The sequence below is a fragment of the Felis catus genome, chromosome C1 (assembly GCF_018350175.1).
Source record: "Felis catus isolate Fca126 chromosome C1, F.catus_Fca126_mat1.0, whole genome shotgun sequence".
Classification (NCBI taxonomy): Eukaryota; Metazoa; Chordata; class Mammalia; order Carnivora; family Felidae; genus Felis; species Felis catus.
In genome coordinates, this window is record NC_058375.1 from 192,691,938 (window position 1) to 192,703,263 (window position 11,326).

The 11,326-nt window shown below is 49.2% G+C and overlaps 1 long non-coding RNA gene and 1 other non-coding gene across 2 annotated transcripts in view; both read right to left on the bottom strand.

Moving 5' to 3' along the window:
- Window positions 1-674, bottom strand: part of LOC123379253 — a 39,312-nt gene extending 38,638 nt beyond the window's left edge. Inside the window, exon 1 of the long non-coding RNA XR_006583493.1 lies at window positions 343-674. This is a non-coding gene — a long non-coding RNA (uncharacterized LOC123379253). The remainder of the gene's footprint in view (window positions 1-342) is intronic.
- A 10,080-nt stretch (window positions 675-10,754) lies between these two features.
- Window positions 10,755-10,839, bottom strand: TRNAR-UCG. The gene has a single exon. It is a non-coding gene; the product is annotated as a tRNA-Arg (tRNA).
- Window positions 10,840-11,326: the final 487 nt, after the last annotated feature.

An 11,326-nucleotide genomic window follows, 5' to 3' on the forward strand; every position in this document is an offset into this window, starting at 1 on the left:
TTATTATAGAGTTGGACAGGTGTTAGTATCTTGCTTTATCCCAGCCTTCCACACCTTGCAAGATCATTCAGCCTTCCTCCTAGAAATTTTGCTCTCGTCTTTAATACACTGAATTACTGAAAATAGGTTTTCCATATACTTGGAGAGCAAAAATATTTTTCTCATTAAAAATAGAATCACAACAGGCACATAGATATCTAAACAAAGGGTACCCCAAATCTCATATCCGGACAGCGAATCTATTTTTCAGGACTGCCGCAAACATCTAAAAAACTCCCCTACCGCTCAAGCAGGATTTATGGAACTAGTATAATGTGTTGATGATTAACCTTGTCAACTTACTTCTCGAATAACCCCTCCTCGTTTATGCCCTGGTAGTAAAAGATTCCCTTCTCCTATGCAGGAAGTCCAGAATGAAAAGTGGGTTGTTGCCATGGCAACAGAACACAAGGCAGAGAACTCCAGAGAAGGGGGAGGTCTCTATACCCAAGGCCACAGCCACAAGAAAGCCCCAGGCCCAGAGTGGTGGCAGCGAAGCGAAGCAACCTGCTATGACTTCACACTGCCAGATGGCCCGCTGTTGACACAGGGTTCCCCCCAACTGCTAATTATTTGCATAACTCTGGATCATTCATTCAAAGGAAAATAAGGAATTCATTTAAATATGCATTGATATACTTACCAGTTTTTCTCTTTGAACAGCGTAGCATTGGAAACTTCCTCCACAAACATTTAACACAGTGCCTTACACATAGAAGCTACTTAAGAGGGGTGTATGTAACGATTTACTGGGTCCCTTCTTGAGCCAGGTACTACTCAAGATACAGAAATGAAAAAGACAAGTTCCCTCTTCTCAGAGAGGGTAGACATGCACATATAATCAAGATCCATATAACCTTACATGCCACCTTGATGCTACAGCCTTGCCCAAGGTGGGGGGTGGGGGGTGGGGGGGGTTCAGAAGACAGCCCTACCCTGGAGGAGAACACAAGAAAGGGGAGCGAGGCGCAGAGGGTACGTGCCCCATACCGCCTGATGTGAGTCCTGAGGATGATTGAAGAGCTAAGGGTGCTCCTTGATTGTTTGCTGTTTGTTTTTGTCTGCTCGCTCTGAGATACCCATGACAGACAGGATGGCAAGAGCGAAGGCCCAAAGGTAAACAGTAGCACGGTCCATGTCAAGAAAGCATAGGCAGTTTGCCGTCCACGAACAGGAATGTGCAGGGCCGGGAATGGCAGGAAGTGAAGCTGGATGCACAGGTCACCAAAGCGTTGACGGAGCGTGGAAGTCCCTCCCCTGGGAGAGCCTGGACTGTGGTTTCTGGACAATGGAGGCACCGACTTGGCGAAGCCTGCTTTCTGGAAGGACTCTTTCGCAGCAGTAGGGAGAACTGCTTAGCAGGTAGCACCGTACTCAAGAGGGCCAGCTCCAACGGGGCTTCAGACATCCAGGCAAGAGACCATAAAAGCCTGAGTCAGAGTAGGGTATTAGGGATGGAAAGGGTGAGGATAGATTCTAGAAGCATTGAGTAAGTAAAATCACATAGCTCCTCAACATGACTCACCTCCCCAAATCCCTAAGACCCAAATCTCCACCCTCCTTTCCATACCAATTCGAACACTAAGAAAAACCTGGGCAAAGAAGGGTAAGATTGGCAGCGACTGGGGCTCCTTCCATAGTACGTGGCTTATACATTCATTGAACCACTTAAAATGATCACAGTCACTTTCAACCCTATTGGTGAGTTGATGGACAGGCAAAAAAACATTTCTTTCGTGGATTTATTCCACTACACTGTTTCCAATCATTATGGGTCATGGGGGTCAGAAACAGAAAGGAGATTTTTAGAAAGATTCTGAACGATGTATCAGTGCCAACTCAGAGCGACAGACGAAACAAAACAGATCATGTTTTGCGTTGAGATAGGATCGTTCCTTTGAGGTTCTCCTAGGTTCACAGTGAATATTAATTTTTAGAGCATTCCTATAAAGTAGACAAGTGGCAAAGGGGTTTGGCTCCATTTCAGTGGGGGAAAAAGGAAAAGATGCTAGTGCTTGGAGAGATGAACTGATTTATCAGAGGCGAGGCAGGCTGGAGGCAAGCCTCAGGACAGGGTTTGGGCTTCTCGGTTTCCTCTCCTGGTTTTATCATCTCAACCTGTCCTAATGAGGTTATTGTACTTAACATAGCCTGTCCAGATCTCATCAGAAAAGAGGAAGCAAAGACCTGGGTAATTTTCCAGATAATTTCTTTAAGAGGAAAAAAAGCAACCTCTCTTCCCTCCAAATTGTTTCTAATTGATGCAATACAGGAAGTCTCACTGCTTTTTAATGAGTTCCCAAACTCAAATTGCGCCATTTAATTTTTTTTTTTTTTTTTTTTTTTTTTTTTTTGGAAATCTACATTTGCCTGAAATATCTCGGTAATTCGAGTAGAAAGGGAGGTTTTGCCTCAATTATGAAAATGACCTCAACTTGCTTCTTGGTGCAGCGATGGAACAAGAGGGCAGTGCACGGTATCCTGGCTGTAGGAAGCGAGCCCTTCCCCTGTGGCCTAGGATGGACCCCTTTTGGTGCTGAGATGGGGGCACAGGGAAACCCCGCGCGGGGGCTCGACACTGTGATCCTTTCCGTTGTCCACTATAAATTCGTAGGTCATTTTGCATGTGCCAGGACTCCAGTGGACATCGCCTGCGTTGCTGAGCTTATCCACAGCTGAAAATGTAAGACTTATGTTAGCGACTGGAAAAAAAATGACTCAGCTCTTACTGAAAGGTCAGCCTTGGATTCAGGTTTTATATACATATTGCATTGGTGGGTAAACCGAGCTAGCAGTGATGAGGCGAGGAAAGGATTGCGTTCCTTTTTTTTTTTTTAACCAAAGCACCCATCTCCACTCTTTGTCTCACTCCAGTCCCGTTATCTGTCACGCTGCTTCTGTCCCGCCTCATTCAGCCACTCTCCCCTGGCTCTTTTTTTCTTGCACCTCTCGGGATAGAGTCACCTGCTTCTGGGCGAAAAGCCTGCCTTCCGGTGCGGTCCACGGGCAGCATTTCAGGTAAGGAGAAGGAGCCCTATCCTGAAGTAGCAGCTTTGGAGGTATACTGTGAGTCTATAGGAGGACCCCAAGAGTTTGCCTTTTCACCGGACAAAAGCTTCAGATCTTGACTATGAACAGAGGCAGCTCCTCTGGGCTGGTGTGCCGGCTGCCCTGCTTCTTCCAGCAGTCAGAAGGGCCACGGACCAAAGACGCCCGCCAGGCCACCCTGATGCCCAGCTGGAGTGTGTCCAGGTGTTCTCCACACGCTGCTCCCCTCCACCCTGCCAGGCTCCCTGCGCACACACCCTGCGTGGAATTCGTGCTCTTCTGCAGGCACCCACCTCCCAAAAGGGGAGCCCCTTTCTGAGATTGAATCACTTCGTTTTTACATCTTAAACAATTACACATGATTTCCCAAAACGTGAGAGGAGTCAGCAGACTCTCTCCAAATACTGGGCTGCAAGGCGGTAAAGGCAGGGGAAGGGGGGGGGGGGCGTGTAGAGGAGGGAGGAAGGAGGGAGACGCATGGGGGAAGGAAGGCAGAGCTCTGGAGTCTTTGTTTCTTTCCCATCTGGCTGGGAGCCAGGGGCGGAATCCAAGAGACCTATCCTTTGTCCACTGATCTGACGGCCGTCCCACGTTCCCACTCGGCAGAATCCAAGCGGAATGCATTCACACATTCACATCCATTGCTCAAAAGCTTACTGAGAAATCTCAGTCTTCCTGTGCCTAGTGGAAGCAGGATTTCTGTGCAGCGTATCTGTTTTCAAGGTCACAGCAAAATGGAGAGTTCCACTCGCTCCGGTAGAGTCTGTCATTGTTAGCACTCTCCTAGTCCTCCAAGGAGACCAAAAGCATGTGCTCTGTGGCTTTAAGGGAAGAGAGAATCCTTCCCAGGCTCTCTCTATCAAGTCTGGTTAGGTTTTAGCATGTAAAGTTCCAGGCCATAAATAATTCAAAAGGCATGAAGAAGATTTTCTTCATTCTCCATCTATCCCTGCACACAACACCCCCCTCCCCTTTCTGGCTTATAACAAATGCTAATTTAATCAACTGGCAGTAAATTGCACTGGTTGCTGACTCATGCCAGACACAGCCCCTGTGGACTTGACAGAGCTCTGCCATCCCATTTGGAAATGAACAATAAAGAAGTGCGGTCCTGAGCTGTCCACCTTTCTCCTTTTGTCCTCCTTTTGTCTCCTCCTTCTCCTTCTCCCTCCCCCAAAAAGGATCCTTCAGGAACGTGTATCCCTGCTGTACATGCAGGCGGTTCACATCCCAGCCATGCTGTGGGCAAGGGTCTGTGCTCCGTGCAAGTTGTGTGGCCTCCCAGCTGCCCCTGGTGGTGGGGAGTCCCCAGGGCTCCTGAAGGCTGCTGGCTAGATAAAGTCTGAGCAGCAGGAGGAAGGAGGCGGGGGACCAAGAAGAAGGGTGGGAAGCAGAATGAGGCAGAAAGCCCTTGTTATCCAAGCTGTGAAAGTATGTGTGCCGCAAAGACTCTCGGAAACCCCATAGATAGTGCTGGGCTGAAAGCTGATTACCGGATGGAGTGCAGGCCCTTTTTACCTCACCGAGCCAGCAGGAGTGAGGATCCTGGACTCCTGGGGACAGCTGGGAATGGCAGGAACTCCCTTAGAGACAAGACAAGAGGAGCAGGTGGAGGGCCGGGGGCAGAGAGGATGGGACAGGAAGCAATGTCCCCAAAAGGAAATGACCAAGAGATAAGAAAATATCTATGGGAAGTCTAAAGTCCATTTCCTTTTCCTTTAGCTCTTTTATTTTAGCTATAAATATTTATCTTATAAAGAAGCCTTCTCCGTCCCCACCCCACAAGGATTCCTTGAAAACCGTCCCTGCCGAGATCATCCAAATATTTGCCGAGCACTAATGTATAGGAAGGAGATGGGAGGTTGTTTACTCTCTTGTCTTCAAATGGCCGCAAAGCACTTAGAGCGTTCGAGGCAGGATCGTGCTCGTTATTTTGTTTGCTCTCTCGTTCTGACCACCCCTCCTGCAGTGCACATCTGATAGCACTGGGCCCCTTCTGCAGGCAGGCTGGGGTCCATGCACGGCCACAGCTGACACTGTTTCCCCCAGACCCTGTCTCTGAGGTTTTGCACACAGTAGGTCTAACTGCTGCAAAATTAGGCATATTCTTTATTTTCATTACTTTTTAATTTTTTTAATGTTTGTTTATTTTTGTGAGAGACAGAGAGAGAGAGAGAGAGAGAGAGAATGAGCAGAGGGAAGGACAGAGAAAGAGGGAGACACAGAATCCAAAGCAGACTCCAGGCTCTGAACTCTTAGTACAGACCTCGGTGCCGGGCTCAAACTCAAGAACCTTGAGATCATGACCTGAGCCAAAGTCGGACGTTTCGTTTAACCGACTGAGCCGCCCAGGCACCCCCCGGCTTATTTTTTATTGAGCAAATGGAGTAACAGCAAAGCATCAGAACCTTCTAAAGGCTCTCACTCATCTGGTCACCAAAGCTTAGCCACAGTGCTGACTGTCCAAACCATTTTTTTTTGGTCTGGAATCGTCAGAGTAGTTTTATGTGTAATTGTACCCCCGCCCCCCATTGGTTTATAATCTCCTCCTGTGGGGAGTTTTTATGTCTGCCACGAGGCTGATCATCCCTCCAAGACGGCAGCCCCATCCATCTCCGTTTCTTTGGCTCTTTCGTGGGTGTGCATGCATGCGTGTGCACGCGGACACATGTGTCTTAGACCAACCGTGTTGTTTGCTTCTCCTTGAGTTTTTCTAGAAGGCTCCCTGCTGACAAACCAGACTGCATAATGGCAAAGCACTTTTGCCTTAGAACTTGGAGAATGCGCAATCAACTTCCTGCAGGAAGCCCAGAAAGGGGAAGAAACAAAAGCCTTCCGGTCCTCCGGCACCCCGGTCCCCGCGCAATATTCTGCGCTTCTTTCTTCTAATTCACGGCTCCAAGATTTGGGGGTCACTGGGGAGCCAGGGAAGACTGGCCCAGCGTAGGGGAGGCTTTTGCGTCTGGCACACAGCATTCTAATGGACGTGCTTCAGTGCCAAGAGTGGAAGGCGTGGTTCACTTTGTCCTTATTTGACCAGAAGGCTCGGCATGGAATGCTGCCTCGGTGCCTCAGCTGTAAAGTCCTGGGGCGGTCGTAAATAAACGCAAGGCCTGGTATGGCTTCTTGGCTAAACGTTTGCACAGTAACTCAAATGAGGCAGCAGACATGAGTCAGGAGAGAAAAATAAGCTGAAGGAGGGGGGGGGGCGGGCAGGAAGCTTGGGCTTCTCAAGCTTGAGAGATGGTACTTTACCCGGAGACACTCGCGGGGTCCCCAGGGACAGACTGAAAGCCCTCCCCCTCCACCACACCACCTGCCAGAGCCATTTGCCAGCAGCCTATAAGCGCTGCTAAGTGAGCCAGTGGCTTGTCCATACCCCTTGCATGAGGCCAACCAGGACCTTGCACGTTGCCGAGAGGGGCAATAAAAAGACACTAAATATTTTATCTATTTTGATGATTCGCAATTTGAACGAGGGCTCATGTTCAAGCTGAGAACTTGAAGCGGAGACATAACACTGGACCTGCAAGGTTAGGTCCAGTGGAAATGTGAAAAGACAATAGTAATTTCATTCCAGTGGCCATTGTTACGTGTTGAGTAGTCAGTGGATCACCAGATTTATCCTTGCCTCCCAGAGGCAGGAGGCCAGCAGCTGGTGGGCAGAGGTTATTAAGCTTCCCTGGTATGCTTTGTTTTCTCTACTGGGGACAGTGAAAGGAAGGGCTTCTTCCAGCCTCTACGTGCTACCCACCCAGGGTCTGAAATAAAAGTATGTGCTGAATGAATGATTGCATTCCTTCCTTTATCATTCATAATAAAACCCAGGGCTGCCCAGAACTTGTGCTTCTCCATTTTAAGTCTGTCTCGCTCCACTCCTTCAACTTCAATCACGTTAACCTGCTCCAGCTGTCATAAAAAAGTACCCCAGATCTGGTGGCTTCCACAATAGAAACTCATTTTGTCACAGCTCTGGAGGCTGGAAGTCCAAGATCAAGGTGTCAGCAGGATTGATTTCTCCCGAGGCTTCTCTCTGGCTGGTAGGTGGCCGCTTTCTCCTGTCTTCACATGGTCTCCTGGGTGTGTAAGGAGACTAGTCCCAGGGGATTAGGGCCCTCCCCTATGACCTCATCTCTCCTTAATTACCCTTTTGAAGGCCCCATTTCCAAATGCAGTAGCATTATGAGGTCCTAGGAGTTACACTTCACCATATGAATTTGAGGAGGACACAAGTCAGCCCCTAACGACAATTATGACTTGTGTGTCTCAGGACCAAGGACGATAGTCTCCATCTGCATAAACATTTTGGTAAACGCAGCCCCTGTCCCTGACACAGACAGACCCAGGATCTGCCCTGCTGTCTACTGACCCGAAGGCACCACCCGCCCACCCACCCTCCAAGACGAGACCAAGCAATTCCACAGCATTTCAGGTAGTAGTACCAGAAAAGAAGGCATTTTTCGAAGCACGAATTTTCCAGTCCATTGCTTCTCTGGTGAAGGAGGGAGGAGAGCAGGATTAAGTATTCTGGGGGCCTATCAACCCCTTGCCCTTTATTTCTCTGTTCCCACCAGCAGATTGCCTCACATTGGGGGCCTGTCCCCGTGCGGGAAGGTGGCTTCTGCCTGGCTGCCTCTGGAGCAACACCACACCTGAGCAGTCTCTTTTGGTCACAGAATGAGGTCCCATTTGTTTTGAACATAAATGAGGATTCAGCATTTGACCAACCCAAGTTGTCGGGAAACTCCAAATATCAGGTTTACACCTGACTCCGTTGCGTCTTGTTCTTCCTCCAGGAACCCAGCAGCCTTATCACCATTTCTCCGGCCAAAAGTCACCTGACAGAGCCTCTTTTCCCACGTGCTGAAGCGAAAGGCTGTCCCTTTTGAGACTTATACTTGTTAGGGAAGTCAACATCCACCCACTTCCAGGACAGGGATGCTGAGAGCCCTCAGGCAGTGATTTTTGGCCTCATCACTACCGAGGAGTGAAATGGATAAGAGTCAACAAAGAATATTCCTATGTCATTTTTTAATGCTTCAAATCTCCCCTTTAAAATTGTTCTGGTCCTAAATGCATGCTCCATGTGTGTGTGTGTGTGTGTGTGTGCGCACGCGTGCATGCACGCATGCTGCCGTTGTGTTGTTGTTGCTTGACATCCTCCTCTAAGCCTGCGTGCTGGAGGCATGACAAATTTGGTATTTCAATTCATATGCCCATTTGAATTCTAGAAACGCACACTGGTAGGTTTTAAGAGCATCTCCTGGTAAGTTAAGTCAGAGGTAGATACTGATGCTGATATAAACTCAAGCAGACAAGGAAAAGTAATTGTAAGAAAGGAGTGGGAAAATATCTCCCATTCATCTCCTTCTTAGCTCATAATTCAAGCCCACATTTCTAGAGATTACAAAATATTACAACAAGAAAGTCCTAAATGACCAAGACTCCAAGCCAAAGAGTCTAACCCCAATGAACAAATGTTCTTTGCTTACCCACTGACTACACATAGTCAGTGTAGAGCTGTACCTGGGGCAATGGTTGGACGTGCCCTTCTCTGTCCTCTGGTATTGTGGAATCAGAGTACGGAAACAGACACACAAACCATAATTAATGATGGAAAGCAGAAAAGGCTGGTGGTTCCAACTAAGTGGGACAGACTCTCAGTGCTATTGGGTTTTGGAGGTGGGAATGATGGGCACAGTGAAAGGGTCTCAGAGGAGGTGTTACGTGAGCCAGATTAGGGGCTTGGATCTGGTCCTGAAGGCAGCATGGGCTCACTGAAGGCCTTCGGGCAGGGAAATGACATTATAACAAACCTAGTGTCAGAGGTGAGTACCCCGGCACAGAATGCACTGGGGCTGGTGAGAAGCAAGGCTGAGAAACCAGTTTGCAGGCTCTGGCAGTGGCCCAGGCACCAGCAACTCCCACCTGAGCTGAGGGTTGGTAGTGGTGACAAGAGGGAGAGACAGATGCTCAGGAGCCATGAAGAAGAACAAGAGAACATTGGACAGGGTCCAGGGTCCGGGGTCCTGCTCACTGGCCAGCTCTCACAGGAGGACAGCTGTCCAGAGGGATGGTCTAGTCCTGGCTGGGCTGCTTTCTCACCTCCACCCCTTCCCCACACCCTACAGACACCAGAATCACCCAGCTCCCCAGTGGGAGTCCCATGCCATCCCAAGAATGCAGCCCTGCCCTCCCTGAAGAGACAGAAAGAATGTTCAGGGCACAGGGATGAATTATGTCAGGCCAGTTTTCAGACAACTCCCAGAGCTCCCTCTTGGCCGTTGTAATCTCTTCAGTTTCAACCCCAAAACCAGACCTCCGCCCTGATTTTCCCGAAATGGACCTAGTCTGGCTATGACCTTGGATCATTCAGACTTCAGATCACATACCTCTGTCCCCTGTTGAGAATTTTGAAGTGATTTTTTGTTGACCCTGTTAAGCATCCAGTGTCTTCTCTTCCCCTTCCAACAACCTTTATTTCTATTTGAATCTCACACATGATCTTGGGGCTCATGTGGTCTAGGTTAAGCTCAGAAGGGCATCCCATCCACCTGCACTTGTTGACATATTTAAGCTCCTGGCTCAAATGTTCCCTGAAGCCAGACACCTCTAAAGTTTTCATTTGTATGAAATAACTTTCCTGTCTTGTCTGACTTCTGTATTTTGTTCCTTGAACTTAAAAAGCGCCTGGCACAGGTTCCCCATTTAATTGTGTCACTGTGGGAAGGACTTTGGGAAGGAAGGCAGAGAGAGCACTGTCCCTTGAGGTCCAACTTTTGCATGAACTGGGAGAGTGACCTTTGTCGATGCTCTTCGTCTCTCTAGGTTCAGTTTCTTCAGTGGTAACCTGAGGGGTCAGACAAGCCAATCTCTACCGATCCTTTTAGCGCTAGCAACCTGACTCCACGGGCCCCACCGTGTTGCTGAAGCCCTAGAAAACCTGACCACTTACTTCCTGATCTGCCCTCAGGTGGTCTCGCCACTGTATCCCTGTAACCCCCACCATGACCTATGGACACCAGGTGGACTGCCCTTTCAAAGAGGCTGAGGAGTCAAACGTGGTTCCAGCATTTTGAACACACGTGGACAAGGATTGACAGCGTGAACAGAAATCAAGCACCAGTGTTCTCCTTCTCTGTGGGGGGCAGGGAGATACTGGGGAGAGGCAGGATGGCATGGGTTGGGGCTAGAAAGCAGAGTCACTCATAGGCATATTGAACTGGGGTGAGGGGGAGACAGCCCAAACGGAATGTTGGACTATCTGTTGGAGATTCCACACCAGAGGCGAGGTTCCCAAACTTGAGCATAAAAATAACCAGGTGGATCTGAGGTGGGTGCAGATTAACGAAGGGCCAGAGCTGGAAAGATGGACCCTCCCCAAGATATTCTGATGGAGATAGTGACAGAGAGGTGAGAGCTGCAACTGGGGGAGTAGGGAGAAAGAAGAAAAGAGTCTGAGGGACTTAAACCTGACAGACACCATGTTTTATGAGGAAAAGGTCAGTAGAAGTGAAGGAGGAAACAGAGAAGGGAACTAATTTCTTTTTTTTTTTTTTTTTTAATGTTTATTGTTGAGAGAGAGACAGAGCATGAGCGGGGAGGGGCAGAGAGAGAGGGAGACACAGAATCTGAAGCAGGCTCCAGGCTCTGAGCTGTCAGCACAGAGCCTGATGTGGGGCTCGAACCCACGGGCCGTGAGATCATGACCTGAGCCGAAGTCAGACGCTCAACCGACTGAGCCACCCAGGCGCCCGAGAAGGGAACTAATTTCTAGAGCTGTTGCTACCTGTCAGCCTCTTCCCATGCATTGATGTGTAGAAAACTGAGAATAAGGGCAAGGAAGCCAAGGAGGAAAAGCACAGCCCAGGACAGGCATCCTTGGCTTCTGTAATGGAGCAACGGGGACCGTGCAGAAGAGGGGCAGTAAAGCTGAGTCCGGGTCAGGTCAGCAGTGCCCAGATCCTAGTGCACTCCCGGAATGATGGATCCTGCTCTTCGGCATTAGAGATGTTGACCGATCATCTGGATGCCCTGCGTCACACCCCCTCACTTCAACTCGGACTCAACTCTGACAAGGCCCACCTCACGCTTGCTCCTTCAGAGAACACTCTTGGCTCCTCTGCCTCAGGGCCTTTCCTGAAGCTATGGGAGATCCACACAGGGAAAACCCAGACCCACAGAGGGCTTACTGCTCCCTTCGCCCAACCCTCAACTCCCAAGAGACAGGAGCCAATAG